The sequence below is a fragment of the Agelaius tricolor genome, unplaced genomic scaffold, assembly GCF_023055355.1.
Source record: "Agelaius tricolor isolate 1412-34295 unplaced genomic scaffold, bAgeTri1.0.p SCAF_18, whole genome shotgun sequence".
Classification (NCBI taxonomy): domain Eukaryota; kingdom Metazoa; phylum Chordata; class Aves; order Passeriformes; family Icteridae; genus Agelaius; species Agelaius tricolor.
Window position 1 is genome coordinate 6,309,201 of NW_027269278.1, and position 20,279 is coordinate 6,329,479.

The 20,279-nt window shown below is 39.0% G+C and overlaps 1 long non-coding RNA gene across 2 annotated transcripts in view; it reads right to left on the reverse strand.

Annotated features, from left to right (window-relative positions):
- Positions 1 to 5,836: 5,836 nt before the first annotated feature.
- LOC139597625 (uncharacterized) overlaps positions 5,837 to 20,279 on the reverse strand; it is a 263,742-nt gene continuing 249,299 nt past the window's right edge. The window contains exon 4 of one of the 2 annotated variants that reach the window (XR_011681656.1): positions 5,837 to 5,912. This is a non-coding gene — a long non-coding RNA (uncharacterized lncRNA). The remainder of the gene's footprint in view (positions 5,913 to 20,279) is intronic. The other variant, XR_011681657.1, reaches the window with a different exon arrangement.

Here is a 20,279-nt window from a genome sequence, read left to right on the forward strand (position 1 = left end):
ATATTCTCTCCAATAATCCTGTACAGGATAAGGGGCTTGGCAGCCTAGAAATGCTTTTCCCCTCTGATGCAGGTCTTGGCCCTGCTGGGATTTGTGCCCACCTGTCTGTGCAGTGGGATGGGTGCTGATGAATCCCACCAGGAGCCCTTCAGGGGGAGCCCGAGCAGACACAGCTGCAGCCTGGGGCAGGCTGAGTCAAGGTTCCCTCTTCAGACCTGTAGCTAGCAGCAAATGAGCAGCCACCTCAGTGCTACATCAGCATAAAACACTGCCATTCCTGCTTGGTACAATGCTTCATTTGTTTTGAGCAACTGTGAAGGGAAATATCATGTCTAATATTGATATTGAGTGTTGTGCACCAAGTGACGGGAGGGTAAGTCCAGGCAGCAGACAGGCCATGCAGTCAGTGGGGATCCACTGCTTCAGAGAACAGGTTAGAGCATCCTGAATCTCATCTCTGCTTTCAACTGCCCATTAGAAAAGCATCTCTCCACTAGCTACATTTATTCATGATTTATGAAAATAATCATTTAACAAAAAAAAAAATTAATAATATAAGATCAGTATTGAGAGTGATTTACAGACTCGTAAAAACACAAGCCTTGAGGGCTGTCTGCACAGCTACTGAGTTCTCTCCCATGTCTCATGGGTTGTATTTCCCATAAGCAGCAGATGCTTAAACACATCACTAAGAAAGCATAGATCTAACTGCAGCAAAGGGAAAAAAAAAAACCAGAAAAAAAGCAAAACAAAAATTTTTGAGAATCCCCTTGATTGGAATCCGTATTTTCTATATTTCTAGTATTTTCTGAGGCTTTCAACAAATAATGCAATACACAAAAGCATTGACTAATATAGCATGAATATCTTTGTAGTTTTGATCAGAAATCTACTCAGGAAAGGATTGCAGGAGTTTTCCACCTCCTTATGTATTAAACCAAGCATTAACAGTTTCTTTCTGACCTCATGAAACTAAGTTTTTATGTCAACTGAGTATCTCCAGCACAAGTCAATGGGCACTAAGCTGGGATACTGTGAACCAAGGTCCATGTTCTGTGTTCAGCTCAGGCACTCAGCTCTACACAGGCTCTCCAGCATGTTCCAGGTGATTAAATAAAAACCTTAATAATAACCTGCTGCTTGTATCCACCTCTCTATGGACACCTTTAGAAAATAATCTCATCAGGAAGAAATACTGAATAATTGTTGTCTGGATAACACAAAATGATTGTCACCAGAGACCAAACCACATTAGAAAATTAAAGATAAATATTGGTTGTGAACTTCAAAAAAGTACATTCTATTTATTTCCTATAAGAAGGCAGAATTCTCTCTAATAATTCAAAAGAAATAACTATACATCTATGTTTGCATTTTGTTCAAAATCAACTATCGCTCCTTTGAATTGTTCAAAGACCTTTCATTGAATGTACATTTCAAACTATTTATCCTTAAAAGTGCTAAATCACAAAGAACTGATAGGACCTAACACAGTTACAGAATACAGCTGGAACTATTGTGTTTCTGAGTCACATTGCCAACAAACAGCAAACTGCAGTAGAGAGGACAAAATGAAAAATAAATTTGCATCAAGTGAGAACATGGCTCAAATTCCCATGGTATGACTGGTGAACCAAGAAATATCCAAGTGCCCTGCCCAGTTTATCTGCAGGTTTGGCTGGGACTGCACACTGAGTTGATATTTCTTGAGTTCTATACACTGAAATGAAAGACCTCTTAGTTTTGAAGCAACACATCTTGGAAATTTAAGTCGTCTCTCATGTATTTTTTTACATTTTAACCCAAGTTATTTTTAGATTTTTTCCCCTATTTTTGTTATGATGAGAAGCAACATCTCAGAGAAAGTGAAGTCTATTCAATAAGATCCTGATGCCTGTGACATTTTTGACAACTTGATTTTTTTAACACTCTGAATGAAGCACTTGTTTTGGCTGGTATTTATTTTTATTTTTTCTATTAATAGACTATCTTCCATCTCATTTGTCTTTCAAGATTGGGTGTGTTTGTGGCTTTTTTATGTCTTTCACTGTCAGAAATGCTTTGACTGACACACAGCCACTGTCTAAAAAAACAACAGCATTCTGTCTCAAGGTGTCATGCTTTTCTTCTTGCAGAAAATCCACCCAGGAATGTGATCAGCAGTTCTTATTTATAGGAGAGCTTTTTGGAACTCATTATTAAAAATTGTATGCATATTTTATGGAGATGTTCCTCTTTGTTCCATTTTGTAACTCCAAGCTGAAACAGGCTGAGCTGCTCCAGAAATAAAGTGAACATGAAGGAAATCCTTTCAAATCTCTTCAGTACATTCAAATCCATTACACAGAACAGCTCTCACTTGAAAAAAAGAATTTAAAATTAAAAAGAACTGCTCAGAGAAATACATTTAAACATTAAGGCTTCCCCTTTGCAACTCTTATCAAGTCCACGGTCTATATTTCTCTTAGTAGAAGATATTTTATGATTTGTGATGTAATTTATCAACTATCTTTTGATTATATTTTTTTATCATGAGTATTAGGAAGACTTTCTTGCTGAATGCTAGGAAATTTAAGAAATAACAAGAAAAAAACCCCAAGCACAAACATTTTCTCCATAAAATTTCTGGGTTTTGCTCTTGTAAACTGAAATGCTTGAGCACATGGTTTTAGGGCACTGTGATGTAACTGCTGTGTAGCACTGCAGTGACTCCCTCTGCCTGAGGGTCTGGTGTCATTAGCCTGAGCTCCTCTTTGCCTTTACTAAGAGCTACCACTCAGCTCCTTCCTGCCTTTTTAATTGTGCAGCCTCTTTCTGCAGCTCCCAGGATCTGCTCCAGGCTAATACCCTCAGATAACTGCAGTTGCAAAATAGTTCCAATGGGCACCCTTAAAAGTTTTCTTTCACTTCTCAGTAAGTCATAACCAGTTACTGGTGCTGCTTGTTAAAAGTACAAAGAATATCTCCTCATTATGGCTGCAGCTCATCTAACATTGAATGGGTTAATGCAAACTTTGCAAGAAGTTAAACTGGATTTTAATTGAAATAATAAAATTAATGTTGTCCCTGGAAACAAACACAACTTTTGACATCCCCCTTTGAATTGATTCTTAGTCTATTACTTGAGAAGAAAAGTATTTACATAAATATTTAAAACAAAACTGTCAATTCCATATGTCATGTCCATAGTTATCCTTTGAAGGCATTATAACTCTTAAATGGCTTCCTACTGAGTCAGTGCATGGCTTGTTGCCATTAGTCAGTTCAGCATCTCAGCACAGCACAGGAGTGAAATAGTGAGTACCTTCTTCCTTTCATACTTCAACTTGATTTATTGAATAAACATATACATAATGTTTATTTGACATTGTGAGTAGTCACAATTATCACTACACTCTGCAGTTCAGAATAATTGTCAGCAATGAATAACCACTGAGATCTATTGCATTCCTGTCCCAAGGGACTATCAGACACATTTTCAGTCACACACATTGATTAATTTGGTAGCTACTCACTATTTAAAGCAGATAAAAAATGGCAAGACCATTTAAGAATGATGCAGACTCTAATTTTGAGACTTTTGTTGTGTATTTGCACAGCTACCCTGTTGCAATCCTCCTGTCAAGCTCACAAAGAACCTGCAATGCAGAGCAGACCTGCATGTCTTAGTTACCTACAGGCTGTGAGTAAAACAGCACAGCCCAGCCTGCAAAGCTAATTCCCATTTTATCCATGCATTTCCTGGACAAGGAATCCTTCTGCACAAAAGGGACCAGACATAATCTCCTCTTTACAAGGATAATAATGTTAAAAGTGAGAAGCAGAACCTTGAACCTGTATTTTCAGGGTTGGGTTCTGATCCAGATATTAGGCAGCATTTAAAGAAAACCATCTCCATTTGCAGCAGAGATCCTCCTTAACCCCAGCATCCTTCAACTCCCCTAAACTCCTGAATTAGCTGCTAATCAACTCCATTTCCCAGCAGATGAACAGTTTTGAGGCAGACTGCTTAAGCAGGAGAAAACCACCCCTTCAGGCAAGATATTGGTGGATATGGGCTGTTTGTTTGGGTTTTTTATTTTATTCAAAATCATTAGACAGTGGCCACTGTCTTTAAAGAGGGGATGTCTCTCTCATTCCACATTTCCTAGGAGATGTCACAGCTGTGACAAGGAGGAGTTTATAATGCCACAGTTCGGTGCCTTCATAATTTATTCTCTCTGATTTTATGCTCTTTTAGTCTCCTGCTCAACCATCCACTAACAAGCAGTGATATTAGCCAATAAATCAAAGACATCTGCTTGTCACCACCAGATGCTTGGTCACATTGCAGCCGATTATGAGACATACAAAAGGACAATTTCATGTAGAGAGCTCTGTGGAGGTGCTCCACTGATATTCTGTTTGATAGGAGACCAGCGTGAGGTGAATGTACTATAAGTCAGCAACTTTTATGCCTCCCAGCAATGGAAAAGTAAGCTGAAATAAAACTGTGAAGTAAATTAGGACCTCACCTTTATGACTATGTCATTTATGATCCTGCATCTATTCTTCCAGGATGATGGCACAAGTTAGCACAAAAATAAATGTTTTAATTTGCCCATCTTGCATTGTGCTGGGCACAGAAAAAGCTACTTTAATTTTCACCAAGGGCAGAAGAGGTGTTTAATATCAATTGTAACCAAGCACATCAATTTTTCATGTGGCTGTCTTGTAAAAAACTAGTCCATTAGCCTTATCAGTCACACGTCCAGCTAACATGCCCAGTGCAAAGGCACTCTGATCTCTCTTTTTCCCTCTAATTGATTATAACAAACACCATTAAGGATCAGACCCAGGGACTATTCTGCAGAATGGAGAAGGAAAGCAAAATTCATTTGCAGCAGTGCTGCTCTGGCTTTCTTCTCTAAGTCAACTTTATACTCCAAACTACACCACAACAGCAACTGACACAAGATTATGGATTATTCCAATGTGCTGTAAATAAAATCCATAGGAAAACCACACAACTTGCCAAGTAAAACCTGAGTACTTCTGTATAAGTGGAAACAGATTTCAAACAAAGCACAGCATTTGCTGATTGCTCTCTGAAGAGGAGAGCAAATTCTCCAAACTCTATGAGGCTGCATGGCTTGAAATTCCTGGGTCACCGGCTGAAAGGAGATTCAACCAGGTTTTCCATATGTCACCATGCTTCTATTTAGTAGTTTAATCTTCATAAAATTTAGTCTCCATAAGTTATCTGTCTTTTCCACAGGCATCTCTGACACTCACAATGCCAATGTTATCAGGGTGTCACCATCCCAGTGCTTTTTATTCACTCATTCTTATATTTAAAAACATCAGTAGATTTAAAAAAAGACTCATATGAGCACTGATCACACAGGTCCAGCTCTACAATCCTCTCTTGTATTCTGGTTTAATTTCTGCCCCTGCAAATCCCACATTTGAATGGCTGAGAATTTCTCTTGCTGAACATGGGTTTGGCCTCAGGCCATCCAGTTCTGAGCAGTGCAGTCACAAGGACAATGACATCTAGGAGAGAACTTGTCCTGTGATGTTCACACAAGCCCACCCAGCAGCTGGCATTCAGTTAATTGGTACATTACCTACTACACCCTCCAGTGACTAGAAAATGTAAGCATATAAAAGAAGTAGTACTAATCTATTTTTTTTTCCTATATTCTAATAAATCATGTTTTAACCACAGCTCCAGCCAGAAGCATTTCATAGTGAAATGACAGCCTTATCAGTAGCACACCATGAACTCTCACTATAGCAACACTAGACAAAAAAAGTCCATTTGATTTCCTGGAAGCAAGTGATTGACAAGTACCTTTTGTTTTAAGAAGCACTTATCATGGCAGTTTTCCTCCTATCTCATTGCAGATTTACGTGTCAAGCCAAATGATCTGAAGGAAGAGAACAGGAAAATTAACCACTAGCATAATATCAGGAAGAAAAAACAATAATGTGCTGGTTTATAAAAAGTAAAGCAGATAATACAGAAAACTGCTAGGGACCATCTCTATGTTTGATAAGTCATTTTTACAGTCCCCAAACATGAGCTCTGAGCTATACTGCCCTGCTTTAAATGGCTGAAATCTTATAGAATTCACCATTAACAATGAGTCTCAAAGCTTATTTTTGCACCTAGATTTTCAAAAAGATTTGAGGCATTTTAGAGAAGCATACAGGAATTAAGCTCCATATCCTATTAGGATCATGCTGTCTAGAGCACATAAAAAATAACTCTCTATTAAAACTTAACTACCTTCATTACAGAACATGAGGAGCAGACCTCCCATCAAGTATTGCCCAAATGCAGCTCCCCTGCCACATTTCCTTTCAAAACTGAAAACACTCCTACTATTAAATATTGAAGTTGCAGCTTCTAAGTTATGCTTGAATTTCCAAACATACTCTTCAGAATATACACAGAGAGATATTAGGATGGAAAACTGCAGCTAACAGCTGTTTGCTGATTGGTCCAACATCTACACTCCTTTCTGAGAACTGTTATCTGTCCCTACAACTATCATAGACAAGCACTCCACTTGCACAAAAATCTGCAATCTAAAACATGACCACATTCACCATTCTTTTTCTTGAAAATGGTTGTCAGAGAAATGTACAGGAAAACATTCAGAGTACTAAGCTAGTCCAATATGATGTATGGTTGAAAATAATGAGTTAGTTTTAATGTGGGGGAACAGTTTTGATGCTTTAACAGTCAAAAAGCAAAACTGTGCATGTAGTGTCCAAATAGCAGTGATTCAAGTTGGTAAGATGGAAACAAGTATAAAAGAAAGCACTAAGTGCAATAAATATTAAATAGATATAAAAAATGATGGTCTTAAGAATGAAAGGACTAGACACAGAGTGGGCTTAAGTATCTGTCAAGTTGCTATGAAAAATGAGAACTTTTATCAAATGTCTTGTCCTAAAGCCCAAGATGTTCACTGCATATGAACCACTGGGGAAATTATGTTCCTATGAACCTGGAACTTTTGGCTAAAGTAAGGCTGGATGTAAATTCATCCTTCTACAAACTGGCACAAACTGGAGCGTGGCTCCTGCCATGACTCTGCCTGTCCTGGATTGAAACCTACTCCTGCTTTTACCAACTGGTAACTCAGGGCAGTGAACTCACTGGGAGAGGTAAACTACAGATACTCTTGGAATGTCTGGGTTTATTTATGCCTTTCTAAATTACATTAAGACTTTAAACATTGGTTTTCCTGAGGGTTCTTGTCAGAGAATATTTTGTGAAACTCCTCTTGCTTTTTCTTGAGTAACCCTTGTCTTCTAAAAATATGCTTTTCAGAATTAACAACTGATTTAGAAATTACTCACAAAATGTTTATTAAAACTCGCCTTTGTTCCTCTCAGTATGTCTGACAGCTCCATCAGTAATTTGAGCACAATCTTTCCAAAATAATTATTTTCTACCCATTTGCAGCATTTTTTTCAAAAGTACTAGTAACCTCCTTTGAGTAAAGATACATAAATGATTTTATTTTTATTATTGTTTGCTAAAATTTAGATTCTCTTCATAAAGATAAAAGGGCCTTTTGAAAGGTCTAGTTCTCCACATAAAACCTCCCAATATGCTTGCTCATTTGGAACTTGAATAGCTTCCATGAGCTCCATGGGACAGCAGATATATTTAAAGTCAATCTTTAAAAATGTATGAGTCATTCAGTGAAAAGGACCAACATCAAATGAGAATTGTGATAAAGCTCTCTTTTTTCCACCATGGTCTGAGATTTCCATTGCTATGTTGGGTTAAAGAAAATTTGGGTTTTTTTTTATAGGAGCTGAACTATGCTTCAAAGAATCTGCTTTAGCTTTGACAGCAAATTCTGATGTCATTTGTGAGCAAAGCACTTGGAATTAAATATGATCTATTAAGGTAATAGTAGAATTCAGAGTGGCTTATTTTAATTAGCCCTGATATCCTGAACATTAGTCTCTAAGAAGGCAGCCACTTGTGCAGATCTCAACTGATCTGTTTATGTTTGAGTTTAAGCATTTGGCCAAAGAGTTCACAGCAGCAGGATCTGCAAAGGCTGAAGAATTAACCTAAAAGGAGATTTTACAAGAACGAATTCATCATGAACATGTCCTCCTGCTGCATGGTGGGTGGCTGCCAATCATTAGAGACAAAAGATGGGAGTCTATGAGTTTAAAACAGAGACCAAATATGGTTATTGTTAAATAAATCAGAGGAGTTAGGTGATTTAATGGCTTTTTAATGGTCCTAATATTTTCAATTTTAATGAGTCCTTTTACATCAACTTTCATCATTTTATGAGACTGAAAAAATGTCTGCATTAGTTTGGGTTTCTGTTCAGTGCCCCACAAGGCATTATGCAGGGGTGGCTAACATGAGTCAGCTTTCATAGGAGGAAGCCTAGCCAATACCTGCTAACTTTATTTGGGGAAATGATACATTAGCTACCAATATTTGCAATTTTCCTTTTTTTTATCAAAGGGACCCTTTTATTGCAGTGCAAGAACCCACTGCTGTATACTCACTACTGTGAAATTGAATTAAACCTTTTCAGTATTATGTACATTTCATGTAAGCTACTTTAAGTATTAAAACTGAATATGAGTTGCTGCATCTCTTAAAACTCACACACAACATAACTTCAAGTGAGACAAGAACCTTTGAAAGCAGACCATGTACTTGAGCAGGTCTCTCTCTGTTTGCAGCTCTAGCAGTTGGCTCAAAGCCTGGTGTCCCCCCTCAGGGAAGAGCTGCTATGGCAGAGAGCAGAGGGCAGCTCTGAGCTGGGGATACGGGGGCAGAACACAGGGAAGAGGAGCCAAGGCCAAGCTGTCCAAGCAGTTCATTTTACCACGGGCTCACCCAGAGGATTTGGTGGTGGCAGCTGAAGGCACAAGGGCCCTCCCCCTCAGTTACCCCACAGCAGCTGAGCCCATGCTCCCTCTGCAGCCGTCCCACAAGGGTGGCTCTCCATGGCTCAGCAGGAGATTACTGCTGGGAAATATTTTACAATTCCTAATTATATTATCTTGTCCATTATTTCCTATATATTTTCCCTGAGGCAAAAAGAAATTGCAACCCCAGAGAAACCTAATTTCTGGAAACTCACAACCAGTAACAAAATAAACTATTTCTTCCAAAGCTCCATTCTGAACCTCTCATGTATTGAATCTTCACTTAAGGCAAGAGTATGTTTCAGTTAGGGCAATAGCACTACATCAAAATATGATTTGGCTTCCAATTAAAACACTACAGAAATAATTGTCTACTATAAATATTAGTAGTGGTTGACTTGGACCTTCTTCACGAGACATATAATAATAAAAATCAGCCTTAAACCAACTTTAAGTCACCATGGTAAGAAGCAAGGATGCAGTGAGCAAAAAAAGACCAGTCTCACTGTATTTTGTGAGGTATCTCAAAGTAACCTGTCTGTAAAACCATTATAAAGTTACATTGGCCTGAGTATTTTTTTTCCCCTAGGAGAAATAGAGAAGAGAAAGTAGAGATACCTGTCCTAACCCCCTGCCTATGCTTACCTATCAAACAGAGCAGGAAGTGAATTTCTATAATGCCAAAAGAAATTTGAGGATACAAATATTAGGTTCACTGCTTTTCTTTCTGTTGACTTCTGGCTTTGGAGCTTTTAATATTTATGACTTCAAACTTCTCCAGCCATGCTGGCCCAGATCTCAAGTGTTCTCTTACACAAGCCAAGGACTTGTGTTACATGAGCTCAAGTATTGTGAATTCAAGAAAATAATGAATGAGACCTTTGGGGGTTTTGTAGCAGCAATATTCTCAATCACTCCATGGATGCTCTTCTGTTAAGGAAATACTTGAGAAATTCTTGTCTAGTACACTGTCATGGCGTTTCATTCACTATGTATCGTTCTCCTTATATGTGCACATTATATTTTTTAAAAGCTGCAAGAGAGCTTAGGTTGCTTCTCTCTTGTAGTCACGTACCAAAGCACTATCAACACCAGTCAAAAAAGTTTAAAAAGTTAACTAATAACAGTCAAAAGTTAACTAATACAGAAAATATTAAGAAAAAAACATTTTAGGCCAACTAACATTTGCATACATACTTGGATACTTCAGAATTGATGTGTTTCTCTTTGGACAACATTCCTAAGTGTTAAAACATATACACATTCATCCAGCTGTTAAAATTTGAAGTACAACATAGTAAATTCAGTAATCATTGCCTCTAAAATACATTACCCCAAAAAAATGCATTTCCAACCCCCCCAACCAATTTTGGTGCAGTAATCAAAGCCTAATTTATTGGCAGCAGGAAATCAATAATAACAGCTCTGTATTAGAGCTATCAGCACCCCAGTGAAGAATCCTTGGCTTAGTTATAGAGAGATCAGTCTGCAAGGCAGCAGCTGGAGGGATCAGCCAGCATGAACTGACAGCCCCTATCAGCCTGACTGGAAGCAAAGGGGGCCTGGGGATGAAGAGCACAGTCCTCAAATGGTGGAACAGCTTAGGAAGGACTGTGGGAACAAAATCAATCACACAGACTGATAGGAGCCCTGGGCTGAGCAGGAACACTGAAGAAGCAGGGTAAAGGAAGATATAGCAGGGAAGGTTTTTCAGTGAGAATGGAAAAGAAGAGATTTTATCCCAAGCAAAAAGGGCTTGGCTGTGTGGAGTGCTGGGGTGAGAGCAGCCCTGGGTGTGTGCTGCCAGTGCAGAGCCAGGGAGCTCCCCCAGAGCAGAGCCCCTGCACTGTGGCTGCTGCCAGCCCTCTCCTCCTCACCTGAGCACCACAAACACAAACAAAAACCAATATTATTACTTCATTAAAATCCTTCAGGTGAAATGGTTTAGCCTCCTATCAGTTTTTGGTTGAGAAGACACATCAAACATTTAATTGTGGATTTCGAATTGGTCACAAAATTACATTAAAAATTGGAGATAGCAACTGACTTCAGGGGCTGAGACAATGCAATTTAATAGTTATGATTTTATTCCAGTAATTGTCTTGATAAGTAATTGACTTGAATAATTTTTTAATTTATCCATTTCAAGAGTTACTATTTCAAAGAATTTAAACATGTGAAACTTATGTGATTGCATGTTGAACTTTAATCTGCTACTAGGAAAATAAATCAATAAAGCCAAAAGAAAACCAAACAAGAAAACAGCTAATACCCCACAAACACTGAACCCTCCAGTATGGCCTTACAAAATAGTTTACACCTTTTATATGCCAACATATTTCAAACTAAATAAAGCGCAATTATCAAGAAAAATATTTTGTTTCTTGAAAAATCATGAGAATTTAGCTAGCATTATTGTTAGATTTCACTCTCAGAAACCTCTGGAACCTATACACTCTTTTTATCTATCTTCTCTGTTATCCCAGACATGCAATTCCATGGTAAAAATCAGAAAGCGTAATCTCCATAGTTCTATATTCACCCAACTATCTTCAGTGATTCGATGATATCCATCAAAATCCTTAGACAGATGTGAAAGTGTACTACATACACTTTCTTTCTATTCTGCAAGAAGGAAATGCAAATTTCATGTTCCTAAGTTATATGTGTAACTACTCGAGCTCATCTAAGTGCTATCTCAGCTGTTGAAACAACAGCCAAATTAAAATAGACAATTTTCCATCTGATTTTCATATAGTAATATCTCATTTTTGAGAATACAGAAAGTATAGGAAGCTAAAACCTTATTTATGTGACTTAATTTTGAATATTTGAATACACTCAATCTCTGAAAAAAGGTAATAAACACATTCTGGACAAATGCCTCAATAGATGAAACTGTGGTGAAGAAAGTCATTTATGTTAAGGGAAGAAGGGTCATTAAACACAGGCTTGAGAAACTAATGCAGTCACTGGCAACTCTGCAAGGGAGTTTTCTAAGGTACTGAGAAGGTGCAGGCTTGGTTTAGCTCTAATTTCCAAATGTATCATCATCTTTTTTAAAAGTTCATGAAATCTCAAACCAGCTTTCTTCTTGAAACTGTTTTCTACCAAGACAAATAATGACAGGCAAAAATAAAACCTAAAGTTGAGTGGTACTTTGATTTAATGTATAATTACACAGATCTGCTATCTACATGTGCTCAAAGTAGGCATCAGCCCATATAATGGCAGCATCAAATGTAAAGAGTCAGGAAATGCTCTCATTGAACTATTGAACCCAATTCAGTCCTGTACCCAGACACATTAGCACTTCTCCTACAGTGGTTTCTTCTCTATTTGCATGCCATCACACTGTTTAGTTCCATATTCTGCTTCAACATTTATTACTTTCCTTACAAAATTTCTTTAACTCAAACCACTTTGTTAAATGCCCCAAATGGAACTATTTTTTAGACACATACTGCACGATCGATGCCAGAAAAAGAATACATAGTCATGTAATTCCCAGAGATTTCACCCACCAAATTAGTTTTGAAAACAGTCTCACTTAGGAATCTAAAATTTGCATTCTGTATTTACTAGCATTGACTTAAAATATGTTGTTTTGCAAGAAATCCTGTCTCTAAACTCCTTCAGATGAAGTATTCCTGAAAAGGAATGCAAAATGGATACCAAAACAAATTCCATTTTATTTCATTGTTCATTTGTGTCACCGGCGGGGTCTCCCTGACGTGGGTGTAATTAGCACTGACTCTATGATGTAGAAAGCTGTAGAAGGCTTTATTTTTCTGTATTACATTCATACTATATTTTTAAGAAACTTGTAACCCCTTCTAGCTTGTCTGATACAGCTTTGACCTCATTGGTCAACCAACTAAAACACCACCACCTTTTGGTAAACCAATCTCCATAACACATTCCACATTTGCCTAGCAACAGGTGATAATAATTATTTTAATTCTTTCTCTGAGCTTTCCCAGTGCTTCTCAGAGCCTTCCCCAGGGAAAATTGCCTGGGAAGGTCTGTGCCTGCTCTCTGGGGGCAGAAAGCTGCTGCCATACATTTGTACCTAACACTGGCACAGTGAGCACAGGAGTGCCTCAAAGGAGGTGGGACCTTGAGTTCAGCAGGGGTGGAAGGGAGCTTGCTATTCCAGATGGGAGGATGTGGGATCACTGGATGTATTCTTACAGATGGGCTCTAAAGAGTTTTAAGTGTCTAAATATCTGTGAATAAGAAGAAAGAAAAGAGTTGAATGCAAAGACAACTGTTGTCACAAGGACACTCCTGTGTTCAGCTCTGGTTTCCTGCCCCAGGAGAGGAACCAGGCAGTTACAGGTACAGCAGATTTTCCACTTGAGCACCATTTCCAGTATCCCATTTCAGCACCATGCCATTGCAATACCACTGACCCCACCCCTACACACAGAAGATAAAACCAGTTCTTAAAATGATTTTACTAATGGACCAGCATCACAGAATCTGTGAAATACAATCACCTCATCAATCATTCACAATCATTATTTTTTATATCTTCTATAAAATGAAAGAGTAGATTACCAGACTCTATACCCATCCCTCCCCTGTTCTGCCTAGTACAGCATTAACAGGCCCTGACAAAAGGCACAGCAGCAATCCCTGAGCCAGTGACACAAGTGCAGTGATAAGCCACATAAAATATTCATAACTGGAACTTTAGATGTAGGCAGATGCCCAACAAGAGCATACAAGCTTTGTCAGGAATCACTGAGAGATTGAAAGCATACTTAAAGGATTTATTAAAGCAATCAGAAGAAGCCTCTACTCAGTCACCATGATTGCAAGGAGTTTATGGCCATGTATTTAATCTCCCTGCTCTGTAACAGATAAGTTATGCTTTCTTGTGATTTGTGCACAAAGAGTTTTTTCCTTCTTTTCTAGCACTATAAGGATCAGAAGTACCATTTCTACCTTGTTAAGTGAAGCATTAATAGGAATGCCAGCAGCAACATGGAACACGTAATAAATATGAAGGTTTAACACTATAAAGATTCATAATACACAGAATATAGCTTTTAATTACGAGATAGCATTATTACTTTTTGTTATAGGAAAAAATTATTTGATGACAGTGATTTCTTTTTTGCAGCATTATATTCAGGTACATCAGAGTTTAACAAAAAAAATTGCATAACTGTACCAATGTTAAACAGTTGCTAATAAATCAAACAGACCAGAAGTTGCTAACACATATCAGTTCACCTTTTACAGAGAAATGCATTAAAAAAGGGGTTTTAGTTCACAAAAAATAAGCCTGTTATTAAGGTCAGCTAGTGGGAAAACTTACTGAAGGAGAGAAAAAGCAACTCCTAATTGAAGCAAAAGAATAGAAGCAAGCAACTACACCAAAACTTGGGTGTATACAAATACAGAGAACTTACACTTATGTATACAAACCCTTGCATTATCTCTACAAGATGGCTGCTACATTCTTATTTGACACTGGCCATTATAAGTACTGGAGAGCTGAGCTTGTTAACATAACCAAAAAATGGAAGACTACACTTATTTCTCTCATTTTGACTTACTGCCTACAGCTTTTTGTAGTTTGCATTGACCTTTCCTTAAGGAAGCCTCAGAAACATCAGCTGTGCTCTGGAGCTGTTCAAAATATTTCACATGCAGAACAGACCTGACAGACCTTGGCTTCCCCACTGAGGTTGCAAGAACTGAAAAACTCTTCCTTATTTTGGATCATTTCTCTCTTCAACAAAATCAGTGTGCACATAAGCAGCTTTAAAAAGTTTTCTGACAAAAGATTAAAAAAAGCATTGCTTCATCGTAGAGATGAAAACACACAGAATGCAGGATTTGTTACAAAAACTATGTCCCAGCACACATCTCAGTTGAGACAGCCACTATACACAGAATATCACCACACAGCTTCAGAAGGATTTAAGCATTCACCTATCCAGAGTAACACCTCACCTGCTCTGAAGGCTGCAGGTATTTACCCACACACAGTAACACCCTACCTGCTCAGAGGGCTGCAGGTATTTACCCACACACAGTAACACCTCACCTTCTCAGAAGGCTGCAGGTAATTACCCACACACAGTAACACCCTACCTGCTCAGAAGGCTGCAGGTATTTATCCACACACAGTAACACCTTCCCTGCTCAGAAGGCTGCAGGTATTTATCCACACACAGTAACACCTCACCTGCTCAGAGGGCTGCAGGTATTTACCCACACAGAGTAACACCTCACCTGCTCAGAAGGCTGCAGGTATTTATCCACACACAGTAACACCCTACCTGCTCAGAAGGCTGCAGGTATTTATCCACACACAGTAACACCCTACCTGCTCAGAGGGCTGCAGGTATTTAGCCACACACAGTGACACCACACCACCTCAGAGGGCTGCAGGTATTCATCCACACACAGTAACACCCTACCTGCTCAGAGGGCTGCAGGTATTTACCCACACACAGTAACACCCTACCTGCTCAGAGGGCTGCAGGTATTTATCCACACACAGTAACACCTCACCTGCTCAGAAGGCTGCAGGTATTTATCCACACACAGTAACACCCTACCTGCTCAGAGGGCTGCAGGTATTTATCCACACACAGTGACACCACACCACCTCAGAAGGCTGCAAGGGTCTGCCCTTGTTGCTCTTCAGCCCAGCCTTTTATCCCCTCCCGCTGATGCCCTGCACCTGTGTGCCCTCTGCTCCCTGTGGGATTGGTCAGTGCCCCTGGGCACTCCATGCCTCCTTATCTCCAATATGATTCACCTGAGCACACAGCTGCAGCCAGTTAGGGATCAGGCTGGGCCCCAGCCCCACTCCCCATCACCACAAACTTTGTGCCTAAAAACTTAACTGTTGTCATCTTATGTTTCTTCTTTTCTTAACCTGGTTGAGGCCCTGCTTCCCATTGTCAGTGGATGTCTGTCGGGTCCGGCTGTCTGTCTGTGCCCCGACACGGGTAGGGCGGTTCTTGGGTGGCACGCGATTCAAACGACGAGTCTGGACTCTTCAGCTTTTCGGTCTTCTGATTGTTTATTATTTCTTATCTACAAAATTTTGTATCTGCCCAACAGAGGTCTGATCTGCAAGCAGTCACAGGCACTCTCTGACCACCCACGGGGCGGTCGTGTCTTTTTATACTAAAATCTACGTACACAATATTTACCTTTATTTCCCAATGCTTTTCGCCCATGTTAGCAAGTGCACCTTCACCATAAACCAATCCCCAAGTGTCAACATCATCACAGGAGATGGAGGACAAGAAGAAGAAAGAAGAAGGACGAGACACGCCCTGATCCCTCCGTCTTGTCTCCATAACCCCCCTGTACCAAAAACCTTAAAGTCTATATTTCACCCTCTAAATGTGTCTGTTTTACACCTTTTACTCTAAAGTGATTCTCTTGTCCTCAAACTCTTGTTACTTCTGTGGATGGATCAAAATCAAGCCACCAAACACTCTTGGCAACATTCCAAGATTTCCGAGACCCCCAAGGGTTCTCCTGGCATCTCTGGACATCGGGAACGATGTGCTGAGATCCCACAGATGTCATTAACAAAAATTTCCTTCTTTTTTATTTAGAAACGTGCACATGAGTCTTGCACGCTTAACATAAAGTAAGAGACCTCCTCAGCCATGGAAGGACTCTTCAGTAGATACTAAAAAATGCTGGTTTTTTTTCTACTGTTTTTGCCCAGAACAATGGCACAAAAAATAAATTTAAATGCTTAGACATAGTCTGGGGACTTTTCCTTCATCTCACATCCTTCATCCCAATTTAATTTTAATCTAATCAGATTACATGAGTTTCCCATGGTGAATTTGATGTTTGTCTTTCATTCCCATTCTTTGCTACGCTTTTGTTATAACTCAAATAAAGAAAGGTCTGGTGGCCTGATCAAATGAGGGTGTCACATATTTGCTGAATTGGGAACTTACCCAAAATCAGTTATTACACAGAAACTATCCAGATTTTACATTAGATGTAAACACTTCTATTCAGAGGAATTCCAAATCTTTTATTACAAATACTCTATGCCAGCTGTAAATGCAGTAACAAAACTGAAATTTCCCCAGATATTTAATATCATAAGAAGATCAAAGCAACTGTTCTGAAAAACTTAAAGAACATAATCATACCTTTGTTCTACTGCACTTACATTCACTTACATTCATGATTCTTTATTCACACTAAAATTCAGACTGCTAAGATATTTTGCAATGAAGCACATTTTTCCCTGACAAACCACAAGAAATAAGAACTCTTTCTTTCTCTGCTGACCCCAAGAGTGTGTTTAGTGTGTTCAAAACAAGTTATGCACATGAGTGTGGCATATACATAACCACTTCCCAGTCAGAAACAAAACCTTCTCTCTCCTACCCACTTCTATTCTCTTCTGGAACGGAAAAGTCTTAAAGAAATTCCAAGAGCTTAGCAATCAAGACAGCATTTACTTTCCATTCTGCTCCAACAGGAACAGAATGAACAGTGCACAAAGAGGAAAATGAAGACATGAAATGGTGGTTTGGGAAAGCTTACAATTCTCTAACTGCTATACAAATATCCCTGGGTCTAATCATGCAGTGCAGATCTGTTATTTTGGTTTGTCTGGAACTCAAAAAGCCATAATTTTGTTCTAAACTTTCAAACTGAATAAATGCAAAGAGCAAGTCAGACACAGTCCAAGAATTTCATAGCTTCCTCCTCAAAGTAAAAATTAATCACAATTTGCAGAACTTGTTGCATATGAAAACAGATGTAGCTGCTCTTCAGAGTTCTTGCACACACAAAATCCACTTTCACTCAACAATCTTTTAACAACAGATACACAAGTGAAACCCCAGTCACTTTTAGCCAAGGTCTAATATAACCATAACTGCCTATCACCCAGTGAGCTTAGAAACTTTGTAAAGAAGTTGTAGGGGTTAAACTGTCTTAGAGAATATTTTACAGGTTCAGAAAAACCTCAACCTCTTTTATGTTTTAACTGTAGCCCACATTAAAAGGTTTTATTTCAAATCAGAACTCCATATCTAACTGAGAAATTGTTATATGAAGACAAATTTTCATGTTAAATGAATAATAAATTATAGGTTATGTGTCTCTTTGATTTTAGAGGATGCATAATTTACAACAATAAATAATTAACATATCAAAGGATTCTAATTTAACTGATGCCTTCAGCACCAGCACAGCCAAAGTACAAAACATTCTGTTTGGTGCTTCTAATCCATATTTGTGGTGGAGATGAGCAGCTATATACAAGTAGTTATGTTTTCCAAGATGCAATTTTTGCTTATCACTTAAAAGTATTAATAAATATCAGAAAGTTCAATTTCTGACACATGATCTGTAAGCATACTGCATCAGAGGGAAAAAGCAAGCATGATGAGAAGTGTGCTGTTATAAACAGCATTTCAGCCAGAAATATTTAATGCAAGCTTTATTTTTAAGTGGTGTTAAACTTTTCATTGGGTGCCTTTAAAGGCAGCTTACAGATGTAGCATTGTCATGGAAAATGGCCCATCTCTAGATAAAAGAAAAAGAATGCTATTTCTCTTTGGAAAAAAGGTGTTAAAATTCTTTTTGGTACTTATGTTCTTTAATTAGGATAACTTCTATGCCTTTACCCAAATTCTTTGTACCAGACAAGACCGAGAATAACCTAAAAGCAAGTTTTTCTCACTATTCCATAACTGAACAGGTAATTCCAGCAATATGCAGACGAGTAATTCCAGTTACTCAAGTAATGCTGCTCCAAAATGGGTGATACAGACATTTCTGGAGAGGCAGCCAGGCTGGAGCAGAGCTGCTGAGAGAAACCTCTGCCAAACCCACACCTCAGAGCTTTGCAAGGCGAGCCAGGACAGCCTGGGCTGCAGAGCAAGGCCTGAGCCCACATCATCCCTGGAACAGCATGGGCTGAAGAAACACCTGGGCCTCCAGAACAGCTCCCCCTTGCCAGTGAGAGCATCCATGGCTTCACTTCCAGCACACAGAGAAAATGGTTTCTCCTCAGAGAGCACAATCAGATCACCTCCTGCAGCTGGACAGTTGTGGCTGCAGCTCATGGTTAGACAGAGGGTCATTTTTAGCAGGCTGAGCCTATTGCCACATCTCTAGCCAAACCCAGCAATAAAGCAGTAACTCAGAGATTTGGTGTAATGGAACTCTCATGGCTTGCTTCCTTTGAGAGGGCACAGGGCAGGTGTCCCTCAGTCCATCCTGTGGGCAGTCTGTCCATCCCCCCTCTCCACCACCTGTCTGTCCTGCGCAGTGACAGGGACAGACACACCACAACCAGCACCACTCCTGTCTCCAGTCCCTGCTGGTTAAAGAGGACTCCTGCCCAGCAGTGTGAGCTAAGCATGAGATGGAACCTGCAGCCCAGAGCAGCCTCCTGCCCCTTCTGCTTTGTGACCTCCTGGTGCAGACTGGAGAACCTCTCCACCAACGTCCATCAGTGTCACTGTCACATTTTCTGGAAAAATCCCCTTGCCCAGGATTCTTCTCCTGGGAAGCTGAGAAGCCCCAGAGAAAAAGGAAAAAAATATTATCTCATTTGCTTCTCCTCTGTTTTGCTGCTTAAGAAAGTGTTTGGAGATTGTTTACCCACAGGTGATTGTTTCATTCATTTCATGTGAATTGTTTTGACTTTATGGCCAATCAGGGTCAAGCTGTGTCAGGACTCTGGAAAGAGTCACGAGTCTTCATCAGTATCTTTTTAGCCTTCTGTCTGTATCCTTCCTCTATTCTTTACTATAGTTTAGTGTAGTATTCTTTAATATAATATAGTATCATAAAATAATAAATTAGCCCTCTAAAAACATGGAGTCAGATTCATAATTTCATTCCTCTGGCTAGGAACCCCACAAATACAAGACATCAAGAACCTACATTTTTCATCATATACAAAGCAAAGTGTGACTGAATAGTGCTGCATTTCTCCAAGTTCTTGATGTTGAATATCAGCTTCTGTGAGGTCACAGGAAGAATAAAAATTGTACAAAAGATTGGAAAGAAAAATCCACAGTGGTATATGTTATCTATATGTACACACACACAAAATTTGTAGAATGTATTTGCATTGGCATTCAGAAGGCTGTCTAATAAAAGCATTTGATTCCTTTTCTTAGAGTAAGTGTTGTGGTTGGAATAAAACGTAGTGTTCAGCTGCAAATAGAAGTCAAGTGCCTGAGTTTGGGCTGAGAAAAGAGAAATCAAACAAGTGTGCAATTATAAAAAGCAGATATAATTTTCACACCCAGAAAAATACATTAAAAGTTTTATGTTAATATCAATGGAACAAAGATTTAATCAAAAATATTTGCATGGAGAGACCCTTAATCACA